The following is a 14,526-nucleotide window of genomic DNA, read 5'->3' as shown; positions in this document are numbered from 1 at the left end:
TTATGAACAAATAAAATACTAGCAGTCATGCCGTGAATTTTTGGAACGTGTGAAAGTTGGAATGGAGTGAATCGGTTAAAGCATGTGGGAGTAGTTAGGTGTCAAAAAAGTGGGAGGAATAAATTGTTTAATAATAATAAGAAGAAAAATAAAGTAGAATAACAATAGTGTGAAGGCCTTCGCCTTCACACTAATAAGAAGAAGAAAAATAAAGTAGAACTAGAATTGGCAATTTCTGGAGAAATTGCGTGTGAAGGCGAAGGCACTTCACACTATTGTGGGACTCGAAATGATGATTAAATGACATAAAAATGGTAAATTGATAATGCTGATTAAATAAAAATGGTAATTTAATGATGATGATGAAAATAATTATTAAAATGTGTTAAAATTGAATGAATGAAAAATTAATGAATAAAAAAATTAGAGCCAACCGGGATTCGAACTCGCTCGCGGAAGTGGCTCGTGGTCAGAGGACCATTGTATTCTTACTGAGCTAAACAGCGACTTAATGTTCCTGCGGTGGAATGATGCTATTAAACAAGAAATAAAAATGGTGAATTCCGTTAAAACGGTAAAATGATGTTTTTAACTTAAAATTAAATGAATAACTAAATGAATTAATGATGATGATGAAAATAATTATTAAAGTGATGTGTTAAAATTGAATGAATGAAAAAAAAATATTGGTCAACCGGGATTCGAACTCGCACGGGAACAGCGCTCGTGCTCTAAATTCCAGTCTCTTCTTACTGAGCTAAACAGCGGCTTAGTGTTGCTGTGGTGGAATGATGATATTAAACAAGAAATGGTAAATGCCAAAACGGTAAAATGATGTTTTTAACTTAAAATTAAATGAATAACTAAATGAATGAATGGAAAATAACCAAATAAAAAATAAAAGAGTTAAATAAACGAGTTAAGGAAAGAAATCATGAAAAAAGTTGTCAGATGTCAAAATTTGAACTCACTCCTGAACGTCGCTCGTGTCTAATGCGCCATTAAGAATGAATGGGGGATTTTAAGGCACAAATTTGCTAATTATGCAAAAACGGTAAATGTTATGAACAAATGAAATACTAGCAGTCATGCCGTGAATTTTTGGAACGTGTGAAAGTTGGAATGGGGTGAATCGGTTAAAGCATGTGGGAGTAGTTAAGTGTCAAAAAAGTGGGAGGAATAAAGTAGGATAATAATAAGAAGAAAAATAAAGTAGAATAACAATAGTGTGAAGGCCTTCGCCTTCACACTAATAACAATAGTGTGAAGGCCTTCGCCTTCACACTAAAAATAAAGTAGAATAACAATAGTGTGAAGGCCTTCGCCTTCACACTAATAAGAAGAAGAAAAATAAAGTAGAACTAGAATTGGCAATTTCTGGAGAAATTGCGTGTGAAGGCGAAGGCACTTCACACTATTGTGGGACTCGAAATGATGATTAAATGACATAAAATTGGTAAATTGATGATTAAATAAAATAAAAATGTTAAATTAATGATGATGATGAAAATAATTATTAAAGTGATGTGTTAAAATTGAATGAATGAAAAAAAAATATTGGTCAAGCCGGATTCGAACTCGCACGGGAACAGCGCTCGTGCTTCAAATTCCAGTCTCTTCTTACTGAGCTAAACAGCGGCTCAGTGTTGCTGTGGTGGAATGATGATATTAAACGAGAAATAAAAATGGTACATGCCGTTAAAACGGTAAAATGATGTTTTTAACTTAAAATTAAATGAAAAACTAAATGAATGATGAAAATAATTGTTAAAATGTGTTAAAATTGAATGAATGAAGAATTAATGAATAAAAAAATTATGGCCAACCGGGACTCGAACTCGCTCGCGGACGTGGCTCGTGTTCTTAGGATCATTGTCTTCTTACTGAGCTAAACAGCGGCTTAGTGTTGCTGCGGTGGAATGGTGATATTAAACAAGAAATAAAAACGGTAAATGCCGTTAAAACGGTAAAATGATGTTTTTAACTTAAAATTAAATGAATAACTAAATGAATGAATGGAAAATAAATAAATAAAAAATAAAAGAGTTAAATAAACGAGTTAAGGAAAGAAATCATGAAAAAAGTTGTCAGATGTCAAAATTTGAACTCACTCCTGAACGTCGCTCGTGTCTAATGTGCCATTAAGAATGAATGGGGGATTTTAAGGCACAAATTTGCTAATTATGCAAAAACGGTAAATGTTATGAACAAATAAAATACTAGCAGTCATGCCGTGAATTTTTGGAACGTGTGAAAGTTGGAATGGAGTGAATCGGTTAAAGCATGTGGGAGTAGTTAGGTGTCAAAAAAGTGGGAGGAATAAATTGTTTAATAATAATAAGAAGAAAAATAAAGTAGAATAACAATAGTGTGAAGGCCTTCGCCTTCACACTAATAACAATAGTGTGAAGGCCTTCGCCTTCACACTAATTAAATAAACGAGTTAAGGAAAGAAATCATGAAAAAAGTTGTCAGATGTCAAAATTTGACATGTGATGTCAAGTGATGTGTTAAAATTGAATGAATGAAAAAAAAATTATGGCCAAGCAGGATTCGAACTCGCTCGCGGACGTGGCTCGTGTTTAGGGACCATTGTTTTCTCACTGAGCTAAACAGCGACTGTGTGTTTTTTGTGGTGGAATGTTGCTATTGATCAAGAAATTAAAATGGTGAAACGTTAAAACGGTAAAATGATGTTTTTAACTTAAAATTAAATGAATAACTAAATCAATGAATGAAAAATAAATAAATAAAAAATAAAAGAGTTAAATAAATGAGTTAAGGAAAGAAATCATGAAAAAAGTTGTCAGATGTCAAAATTCGAACTTGAACGTCGCTCGTGTCTAATGCGCCATTAAGAATGAATGGGGGATTTTAAGGCACAAATTTGCTAATTATGCAAAAACGGTAAATGTTATGAACAAATAAAATACTAGCAGTCATGCCGTGAATTTTTGGAACGTGTGAAAGTTGGAATGGAGTGAATCGGTTAAAGCATGTGGGAGTAGTTAGGTGTCAAAAAAGTGGGAGGAATAAAGTAGGATAATAATAAGAAGAAGAAGAAAAATAAAGTAGAATAACAATAGTGTGAAGGCCTTCGCCTTCACACTAATAAGAAGAAGAAAAATAAAGTAGAATAACAATAGTGTGAAGGCCTTCGCCTTCACACTAATAACAATAGTGTGAAGGCCTTCGCCTTCACACTAACTAGAATTGGCAATTTCTGGAGAAATTGCGTGTGAAGGCGAAGGCACTTCACACTATTGTGGGACTCGAAATGATGATTAAATGACAGAAAAATGGTAAATTAATAATGATGATTAAATCAAATAAAAACGGTAAATTAATGATGATGATGAAAGTAATTATTAAAGTGATGTGTTAAAATTGAATGAATGAAAAAAAAATCATGGCCAAGCAGGATTCGAACTCGCTCGCGGACGTGGCTCGTGTTTAGGGACCATTGTTTTCTCACTGAGCTAAACAGCGACTATGTGTATTTTGTGGTGGAATGTTGCTATTAATCAAGAAATTAAAATGGTGAACGTTAAAATGGTAAAATGATGTTTTTAACTTAAAATTAAATGAATAACTAAATGAAAAATAAAAACGGTAAATTAATGATGATGATGAAAGTAATTATTAAAGTGATGTGTTAAAATTGAATGAATGAAAAAAAAATTATGGCCAAGCAGGATTCGAACTCGCTCGCAGACGTGGCTCGTGTTTAGGGACCATTGTTTTCTCACTGAGCTAAACAGCGACTATGTGTTTTTTGTGGTGGAATGTTGCTATTAATCAAGAAATTAAAATGGTGAACGTTAAAACGGTAAAATGATGTTTTTAACTTAAAATTAAATGAATAACTAAATGAATGAATGAAAAATAAATAAATAAAAAATAAAAGAGTTAAATAAATGAGTTAAGGAAAGAAATCATGAAAAAAGTTGTCAGATGTCAAAATTCGAACTTGAACGTCGCTCGTGTCTAATGCGCCATTAAGAATGAATGGGGGATTTTAAGGCACAAATTTGCTAATTATGCAAAAACGGTAAATGTTATGAACAAATAAAATACTAGCAGTCATGCCGTGAATTTTTGGAACGTGTGAAAGTTGGAATGGAGTGAATCGGTTAAAGCATGTGGGAGTAGTTAGGTGTCAAAAAAGTGGGAGGAATAAAGTAGGATAATAATAAGAAGAAGAAAAATAAAGTAGAACTAGAATTGGCAATTTCTGGAGAAATTGCGTGTGAAGGCGAAGGCACTTCACACTATTGTGGGACTCGAAATGATGATTAAATGACATAAAATTGGTAAATTGATGATTAAATAAAATAAAAATGTTAAATTAATGATGATGATGAAAATAATTATTAAAGTGATGTGTTAAAATTGAATGAATGAAAAAAAAATATTGGTCAAGCCGGATTCGAACTCGCACGGGAACAGCGCTCGCGCTCCAAATTCCAGTCTCTTCTTACTGAGCTAAACAGCGGCTTAGTGTTGTTGTGGTGGAATGATGATATTAAACGAGAAATAAAAATGGTACATGCCGTTAAAACGGTAAAATGATGTTTTTAACTTAAAATTAAATGAAAAACTAAATGAATGATGAAAATAATTATTAAAATGTGTTAAAATTGAATGAATGAAAAATTAATGAATAAAAAAAGTATGGCCAACCGGGACTCGAACTCGCTCGCGGACGTGGCTCGTGTTCTTAAGATCATTGTCTTCTTACTGAGCTAAACAGCGGCTTAGTGTTGCTGCGGTGGAATGATGATATTAAACAAGAAATAAAAACGGTAAATGCCGTTAAAACGGTAAAATGATGTTTTTAACTTAAAATTAAATGAATAACTAAACTAGAATTGGCAATTTCTGGAGAAATTGCGTGTGAAGGCGAAGGCACTTCACACTATTGTGGGACTCGAAATGATGATTAAATGACAGAAAAATGATAAATTAATAATGATGATTAAATCAAATAAAAACGGTAAATTAATGATGATGATGAAAGTAATTATTAAAGTGATGTGTTAAAATTGAATGAATGAAAAAAAAATCATGGCCAAGCGGGATTCGAACCCACTCGCGGACGTGGCTCGTGTTTAGGGACCATTGTATTCTCACTGAGCTAAACAGCGACTATGTGTTTCTTGTGGTGGAATGTTGCTATTAATCAAGAAATTAAAATGGTGAACGTTAAAATGGTAAAATGATGTTTTTAACTTAAAATTAAATGAATAACTAAATGAAAAATAAAAACGGTAAATTAATGATGATGATGAAAGTAATTATTAAAGTGATGTGTTAAAATTGAATGAATGAAAAAAAAATTATGGCCAAGCAGGATTCGGACTCGCTCGCGGACGTGGCTCGTGTTTAGGGACCATTGTTTTCTCACTGAGCTAAACAGCGACTGTGTGTTTTTTGTGGTGGAATGTTGCTATTAATCAAGAAATTAAAATGGTGAAACGTTAAAACGGTAAAATGATGTTTTTAACTTAAAATTAAATGAATAACTAAATCAATGAATGAAAAATAAATAAATAAAAAATAAAAGAGTTAAATAAATGAGTTAAGGAAAGAAATCATGAAAAAAGTTGTCAGATGTCAAAATTCGAACTTGAACGTCGCTCGTGTCTAATGCGCCATTAAGAATGAATGGGGGATTTTAAGGCACAAATTTGCTAATTATGCAAAAACGGTAAATGTTATGAACAAATAAAATACTAGCAGTCATGCCGTGAATTTTTGGAACGTGTGAAAGTTGGAATGGAGTGAATCGGTTAAAGTATGTGGGAGTAGTTAGGTGTCAAAAAAGTGGGAGGAATAAATTGTTTAATAACTAGAATTGGCAATTTCTGGAGAAATTGCGTGTGAAGGCGAAGGCACTTCACACTATTGTGGGACTCGAAATGATGATTAAATGACATAAAATTGGTAAATTGATGATTAAATAAAATAAAAATGTTAAATTAATGATGATGATGAAAATAATTATTAAAATGTGTTAAAATTGAATGAATGAAAAATTAATGAATAAAATAATTATGGCCAAGCGGGATTCGAACGCCCTCGTGGAAGTAGCTCGTGTTCAGAGCGCCATTGTCTTCTTACTGAGCTAAACACCGATTTAATGCTATTCTGGTGGACTGATGCTATTAAACGAGAAATAAAAATGGTACATGCCGTTAAAACGGTAAAATGATGTTTTTAACTTAAAATTAAATGAAAAACTAAATGAATGATGAAAATAATTATTAAAATGTGTTAAAATTGAATGAATGAAAAATTAATGAATAAAAAAGTTATGGCCAACCGGGACTCGAACTCGCTCGCGGACGTGGCTCGTGTTCTTAGGATCATTGTCTTCTTACTGAGCTAAACAGCGGCTTAATATTGCTGTGGTGGAATGATGATATTAAACAAGAAATAAAAACGGTAAATTCCGTTAAAACGGTAAAATGATGTTTTTAACTTAAAATTAAATGAATAACTAAATGAATGAATGGAAAATAAATAAATAAAAAATAAAAGAGTTAAATAAACGAGTTAAGGAAAGAAATCATGAAAAAAGTTGTCAGATGTCAAAATTTGAACTCACTCCTGAACGTCACTCTTGTCTAATGCGCCATTAAGAATGAATGGGGGATTTTAAGGCACAAATTTGCTAATTATGCAAAAACGGTAAATGTTATGAACAAATGAAATACTAGCAGTCATGCCGTGAATTTTTGGAACGTGTGAAAGTTGGAATGGAGTGAATCGGTAAAAGCATGTGGGAGTAGTTAGATGTCAAAAAAGTGGGAGGAATAAATTGTTTAATAATAATAAGAAGAAAAATAAAGTAGAATAACAATAGTGTGAAGGCCTTCGCCTTCACACTAACTAGAATTGGCAATTTCTGGAGAAATTGCGTGTGAAGGCGAAGGCACTTCACACTATTGTGGGACTCGAAATGATGATTAAATGACAGAAAAATGGTAAATTAATAATGATTAAATCAAATAAAAACGGTAAATTAATGATGATGATGAAAGTAATTATTAAAGTGATGTGTTAAAATTGAATGAATGAAAAAAAAATCATGGCCAAGCAGGATTCGAACTCGCTCGCGGACGTGGCTCGTGTTTAGGGACCATTGTTTTCTCACTGAGCTAAACAGCGACTATGTGTATTTTGTGGTGGAATGTTGCTATTAATCAAGAAATTAAAATGGTGAACTTTAAAATGGTAAAATGATGTTTTTAACTTAAAATTAAATGAATAACTAAATGAAAAATAAAAACGGTAAATTAATGATGATGATGAAAGTAATTATTAAAGTGATGTGTTAAAATTGAATGAATGAAAAAAAAATTATGGCCAAGCAGGATTCGAACTCGCTCGCGGACGTGGCTCGTGTTTAGGGACCATTGTTTTCTCACTGAGCTAAACAGCGACTATGTGTTTTTTGTGGTGGAATGTTGCTATTAATCAAGAAATTAAAATGGTGAACGTTAAAACGGTAAAATGATGTTTTTAACTTAAAATTAAATGAATAACTAAATGAATGAATGAAAAATAAATAAATAAAAAATAAAAGAGTTAAATAAATGAGTTAAGGAAAGAAATCATGAAAAAAGTTGTCAGATGTCAAAATTCGAACTTGAACGTCGCTCGTGTCTAATGCGCCATTAAGAATGAATGGGGGATTTTAAGGCACAAATTTGCTAATTATGCAAAAACGGTAAATGTTATGAACAAATAAAATACTAGCAGTCATGCCGTGAATTTTTGGAACGTGTGAAAGTTGGAATGGAGTGAATCGGTTAAAGCATGTGGGAGTAGTTAGGTGTCAAAAAAGCGGGAGGAATAAAGTAGGATAATAATAAGAAGAAGAAAAATAAAGTAGAATAACAATAGTGTGAAGGCCTTCGCCTTCACACTAATAATAAGAAGAAAAACTAGAATTGGCAATTTCTGGAGAAATTGCGTGTGAAGGCGAAGGCACTTCACACTATTGTGGGACTCGAAATGATGATTAAATGACAGAAAAATGGTAAATTAATAATGATGATTAAATCAAATAAAAACGGTAAATTAATGATGATGATGAAAGTAATTATTAAAGTGATGTGTTAAAATTGAATGAATGAAAAAAAAATCATGGCCAAGCAGGATTCGAACTCGCTCGCGGACGTGGATCGTGTTTAGGGACCATTGTTTTCTCACTGAGCTAAACGGCGACTATGTGTCTTTTGTGGTGGAATGTTGCTATTAATCAAGAAATTAAAATGGTGAACGTTAAAATGGTAAAATTATGTTTTTAACTTAAAATTAAATGAATAACTAAATGAAAAATAAAAACGGTAAATTAATGATGATGATGAAAGTAATTATTAAAGTGATGTGTTAAAATTGAATGAATGAAAAAAAAATTATGGCCAAGCAGGATTCGAACTCACACGCGGACGTGGCTCGTGTTCAGGGACCATTGTTTTCTCACTGAGCTACACAGCGACTATGTGTTTTTTGTGGTGGAATGTTGCTATTAATCAAGAAATTAAAATGGTGAACGTTAAAACGGTAAAATGATGTTTTTAACTTAAAATTAAATGAATAACTAAATGAATGAATGGAAAATAAATAAATAAAAAATAAAAGAGTTAAATAAACGAGTTAAGGAAAGAAATCATGAAAAAAGTTGTCAGATGTCAAAATTCGAACTTGAACGTCGCTCGTGTCTAATGCGCCATTAAGAATGAATGGGGGATTTTAAGGCACAAATTTGCTAATTATGCAAAAACGGTAAATGTTATGAACAAATAAAATACTAGCAATCATGCCGTGAATTTTTGGAACGTGTGAAAGTTGGAATGGGGTGAATCGGTTAAAGCATGTGGGAGTAGTTAGGTGTCAAAAAAGTGGGAGGAATAAAGTAGGATAATAATAAGAAGAAGAAAAATAAAGTAGAATAACAATAGTGTGAAGGCCTTCGCCTTCACACTAATAAGAAGAAAAATAAAGTAGAACTAGAATTGGCAATTTCTGGAGAAATTGCGTGTGAAGGCGAAGGCACTTCACACTATTGTGGGACTCGAAATGATGATTAAATGACATAAAATTGGTAAATTGATGATTAAATAAAATAAAAATGTTAATTTAATGATGATGATGAAAATAATTATTAAAGTGATGTGTTAAAATTGAATGAATGAAAAAAAAATATTGGTCAAGCCGGATTCGAACTCGCACGGGAACAGCGCTCGTGCTTCAAATTCCAGTCTCTTCTTACTGAGCTAAACAGCGGCTTAGTGTTGCTGTGGTGGAATGATGATATTAAACGAGAAATAAAAATGGTACATGCCGTTAAAACGGTAAAATGATGTTTTTAACTTAAAATTAAATGAAAAACTAAATGAATGATGAAAATAATTGTTAAAATGTGTTAAAATTGAATGAATGAAGAATTAATAAATAAAAAAATTATGGCCAACCGGGACTCGAACTCGCTCGCGGACGTGGCTCGTGTTCTTAGGATCATTGTCTTCTTACTGAGCTAAACAGCGGCTTAGTGTTGCTGCGGTGGAATGGTGATATTAAACAAGAAATAAAAACGGTAAATGCCGTTAAAACGGTAAAATGATGTTTTTAACTTAAATTAAATGAATAACTAAATGAATGAATGGAAAATAAATAAATAAAAAATAAAAGAGTTAAATAAACGAGTTAAGGAAAGAAATCATGAAAAAAGTTGTCAGATGTCAAAATTTGAACTCACTCCTGAACGTCGCTCGTGTCTAATGTGCCATTAAGAATGAATGGGGGATTTTAAGGCACAAATTTGCTAATTATGCAAAAACGGTAAATGTTATGAACAAATAAAATACTAGCAATCATGCCGTGAATTTTTGGAACGTGTGAAAGTTGGAATGGGGTGAATCGGTTAAAGCATGTGGGAGTAGTTAGGTGTCAAAAAAGTGGGAGGAATAAATTGTTTAATAATAATAAGAAGAAGAAAAATAAAGTAGAATAACAATAGTGTGAAGGCCTTCGCCTTCACACTAATAACAATAGTGTGAAGGCCTTCGCCTTCACACTAATAAGAAGAAGAAAAATAAAGTAGAACTAGAATTGGCAATTTCTGGAGAAATTGCGTGTGAAGGCGAAGGCACTTCACACTATTGTGGGACTCGAAATGATGATTAAATGACATAAAATTGGTAAATTGATGATTAAATAAAATAAAAATGTTAAATTAATGATGATGATGAAAATAATTATTAAAGTGATGTGTTAAAATTGAATGAATGAAAAAAAAATATTGGTCAAGCCGGATTTCGAACTCGCACGGGAACAGCGCTCGTGCTTCAAATTCCAGTCTCTTCTTACTGAGCTAAACAGCGGCTTAGTGTTGCTGTGGTGGAATGATGATATTAAACAAGAAATAAAAATGGTACATGCCGTTAAAACGGTAAAATGATGTTTTTAACTTAAAATTAAATGAAAAACTAAATGAATGATGAAAATAATTGTTAAAATGTGTTAAAATTGAATGAATGAAGAATTAATGAATAAAAAAATTATGGCCAACCGGGACTCGAACTCGCTCGCGGACGTGGCTCGTGTTCTTAGGATCATTGTCTTCTTACTGAGCTAAACAGCGGCTTAGTGTTGCTGCGGTGGAATGGTGATATTAAACAAGAAATAAAAACGGTAAATGCCGTTAAAACGGTAAAATGATGTTTTTAACTTAAATTAAATGAATAACTAAATGAATGAATGGAAAATAAATAAATAAAAAATAAAAGAGTTAAATAAACGAGTTAAGGAAAGAAATCATGAAAAAAGTTGTCAGATGTCAAAATTTGAACTCACTCCTGAACGTCGCTCGTGTCTAATGTGCCATTAAGAATGAATGGGGGATTTTAAGGCACAAATTTGCTAATTATGCAAAAACGGTAAATGTTATGAACAAATAAAATACTAGCAATCATGCCGTGAATTTTTGGAACGTGTGAAAGTTGGAATGGGGTGAATCGGTTAAAGCATGTGGGAGTAGTTAGGTGTCAAAAAAGTGGGAGGAATAAATTGTTTAATAATAATAAGAAGAAGAAAAATAAAGTAGAATAACAATAGTGTGAAGGCCTTCGCCTTCACACTAATAAGAAGAAGAAAAATAAAGTAGAATAACAATAGTGTGAAGGCCTTCGCCTTCACACTAATGAATGGGGGATTTTAAGGCACAAATTTGCTAATTATGCAAAAACGGTAAATGTTATGAACAAATAAAATACTAGCAGTCATGCCGTGAATTTTTGGAACGTGTGAAAGTTGGAATGGAGTGAATCGGTTAAAGCATGTGGGAGTAGTTAGGTGTCAAAAAAGTGGGAGGAATAAAGTAGGATAATAACTAGAATTGGCAATTTCTGGAGAAATTGCGTGTGAAGGCGAAGGCACTTCACACTATTGTGGGACTCGAAATGATGATTAAATGACATAAAATTGGTAAATTGATGATTAAATAAAATAAAAATGTTAAATTAATGATGATGATGAAAATAATTATTAAAGTGATGTGTTAAAATTGAATGAATGAAAAAAAAATATTGGTCAAGCCGGATTCGAACTCGCACGGGAACAGCGCTCGCGCTCCAAATTCCAGTCTCTTCTTACTGAGCTAAACAGCGGCTTAGTGTTGTTGTGGTGGAATGATGATATTAAACGAGAAATAAAAATGGTACATGCCGTTAAAACGGTAAAATGATGTTTTTAACTTAAAATTAAATGAAAAACTAAATGAATGATGAAAATAATTATTAAAATGTGTTAAAATTGAATGAATGAAAAATTAATGAATAAAAAAAGTATGGCCAACCGGGACTCGAACTCGCTCGCGGACGTGGCTCGTGTTCTTAAGATCATTGTCTTCTTACTGAGCTAAACAGCGGCTTAGTGTTGCTGCGGTGGAATGATGATATTAAACAAGAAATAAAAACGGTAAATGCCGTTAAAACGGTAAAATGATGTTTTTAACTTAAAATTAAATGAATAACTAAACTAGAATTGGCAATTTCTGGAGAAATTGCGTGTGAAGGCGAAGGCACTTCACACTATTGTGGGACTCGAAATGATGATTAAATGACAGAAAAATGATAAATTAATAATGATGATTAAATCAAATAAAAACGGTAAATTAATGATGATGATGAAAGTAATTATTAAAGTGATGTGTTAAAATTGAATGAATGAAAAAAAAATCATGGCCAAGCGGGATTCGAACCCACTCGCGGACGTGGCTCGTGTTTAGGGACCATTGTATTCTCACTGAGCTAAACAGCGACTATGTGTTTCTTGTGGTGGAATGTTGCTATTAATCAAGAAATTAAAATGGTGAACGTTAAAATGGTAAAATGATGTTTTTAACTTAAAATTAAATGAATAACTAAATGAAAAATAAAAACGGTAAATTAATGATGATGATGAAAGTAATTATTAAAGTGATGTGTTAAAATTGAATGAATGAAAAAAAAATTATGGCCAAGCAGGATTCGGACTCGCTCGCGGACGTGGCTCGTGTTTAGGGACCATTGTTTTCTCACTGAGCTAAACAGCGACTGTGTGTTTTTTGTGGTGGAATGTTGCTATTAATCAAGAAATTAAAATGGTGAAACGTTAAAACGGTAAAATGATGTTTTTAACTTAAAATTAAATGAATAACTAAATCAATGAATGAAAAATAAATAAATAAAAAATAAAAGAGTTAAATAAATGAGTTAAGGAAAGAAATCATGAAAAAAGTTGTCAGATGTCAAAATTCGAACTTGAACGTCGCTCGTGTCTAATGCGCCATTAAGAATGAATGGGGGATTTTAAGGCACAAATTTGCTAATTATGCAAAAACGGTAAATGTTATGAACAAATAAAATACTAGCAGTCATGCCGTGAATTTTTGGAACGTGTGAAAGTTGGAATGGAGTGAATCGGTTAAAGTATGTGGGAGTAGTTAGGTGTCAAAAAAGTGGGAGGAATAAATTGTTTAATAACTAGAATTGGCAATTTCTGGAGAAATTGCGTGTGAAGGCGAAGGCACTTCACACTATTGTGGGACTCGAAATGATGATTAAATGACATAAAATTGGTAAATTGATGATTAAATAAAATAAAAATGTTAAATTAATGATGATGATGAAAATAATTATTAAAATGTGTTAAAATTGAATGAATGAAAAATTAATGAATAAAATAATTATGGCCAAGCGGGATTCGAACGCCCTCGTGGAAGTAGCTCGTGTTCAGAGCGCCATTGTCTTCTTACTGAGCTAAACACCGATTTAATGCTATTCTGGTGGACTGATGCTATTAAACGAGAAATAAAAATGGTACATGCCGTTAAAACGGTAAAATGATGTTTTTAACTTAAAATTAAATGAAAAACTAAATGAATGATGAAAATAATTATTAAAATGTGTTAAAATTGAATGAATGAAAAATTAATGAATAAAAAAGTTATGGCCAACCGGGACTCGAACTCGCTCGCGGACGTGGCTCGTGTTCTTAGGATCATTGTCTTCTTACTGAGCTAAACAGCGGCTTAATATTGCTGTGGTGGAATGATGATATTAAACAAGAAATAAAAACGGTAAATTCCGTTAAAACGGTAAAATGATGTTTTTAACTTAAAATTAAATGAATAACTAAATGAATGAATGGAAAATAAATAAATAAAAAATAAAAGAGTTAAATAAACGAGTTAAGGAAAGAAATCATGAAAAAAGTTGTCAGATGTCAAAATTTGAACTCACTCCTGAACGTCACTCTTGTCTAATGCGCCATTAAGAATGAATGGGGGATTTTAAGGCACAAATTTGCTAATTATGCAAAAACGGTAAATGTTATGAACAAATGAAATACTAGCAGTCATGCCGTGAATTTTTGGAACGTGTGAAAGTTGGAATGGAGTGAATCGGTAAAAGCATGTGGGAGTAGTTAGATGTCAAAAAAGTGGGAGGAATAAATTGTTTAATAATAATAAGAAGAAAAATAAAGTAGAATAACAATAGTGTGAAGGCCTTCGCCTTCACACTAACTAGAATTGGCAATTTCTGGAGAAATTGCGTGTGAAGGCGAAGGCACTTCACACTATTGTGGGACTCGAAATGATGATTAAATGACAGAAAAATGGTAAATTAATAATGATTAAATCAAATAAAAACGGTAAATTAATGATGATGATGAAAGTAATTATTAAAGTGATGTGTTAAAATTGAATGAATGAAAAAAAAATCATGGCCAAGCAGGATTCGAACTCGCTCGCGGACGTGGCTCGTGTTTAGGGACCATTGTTTTCTCACTGAGCTAAACAGCGACTATGTGTATTTTGTGGTGGAATGTTGCTATTAATCAAGAAATTAAAATGGTGAACTTTAAAATGGTAAAATGATGTTTTTAACTTAAAATTAAATGAATAACTAAATGAAAAATAAAAACGGTAAATTAATGATGATGATGAAAGTAATTATTAAAGTGATGTGTTAA

Source organism: Syngnathus leptorhynchus, chromosome 2, assembly GCF_054491065.1.
Source record: "Syngnathus leptorhynchus isolate UIUO chromosome 2, UIUO_Slep, whole genome shotgun sequence".
Taxonomy (NCBI): domain Eukaryota; kingdom Metazoa; phylum Chordata; class Actinopteri; order Syngnathiformes; family Syngnathidae; genus Syngnathus; species Syngnathus leptorhynchus.
This window is presented reverse-complemented; position numbering follows the sequence as displayed.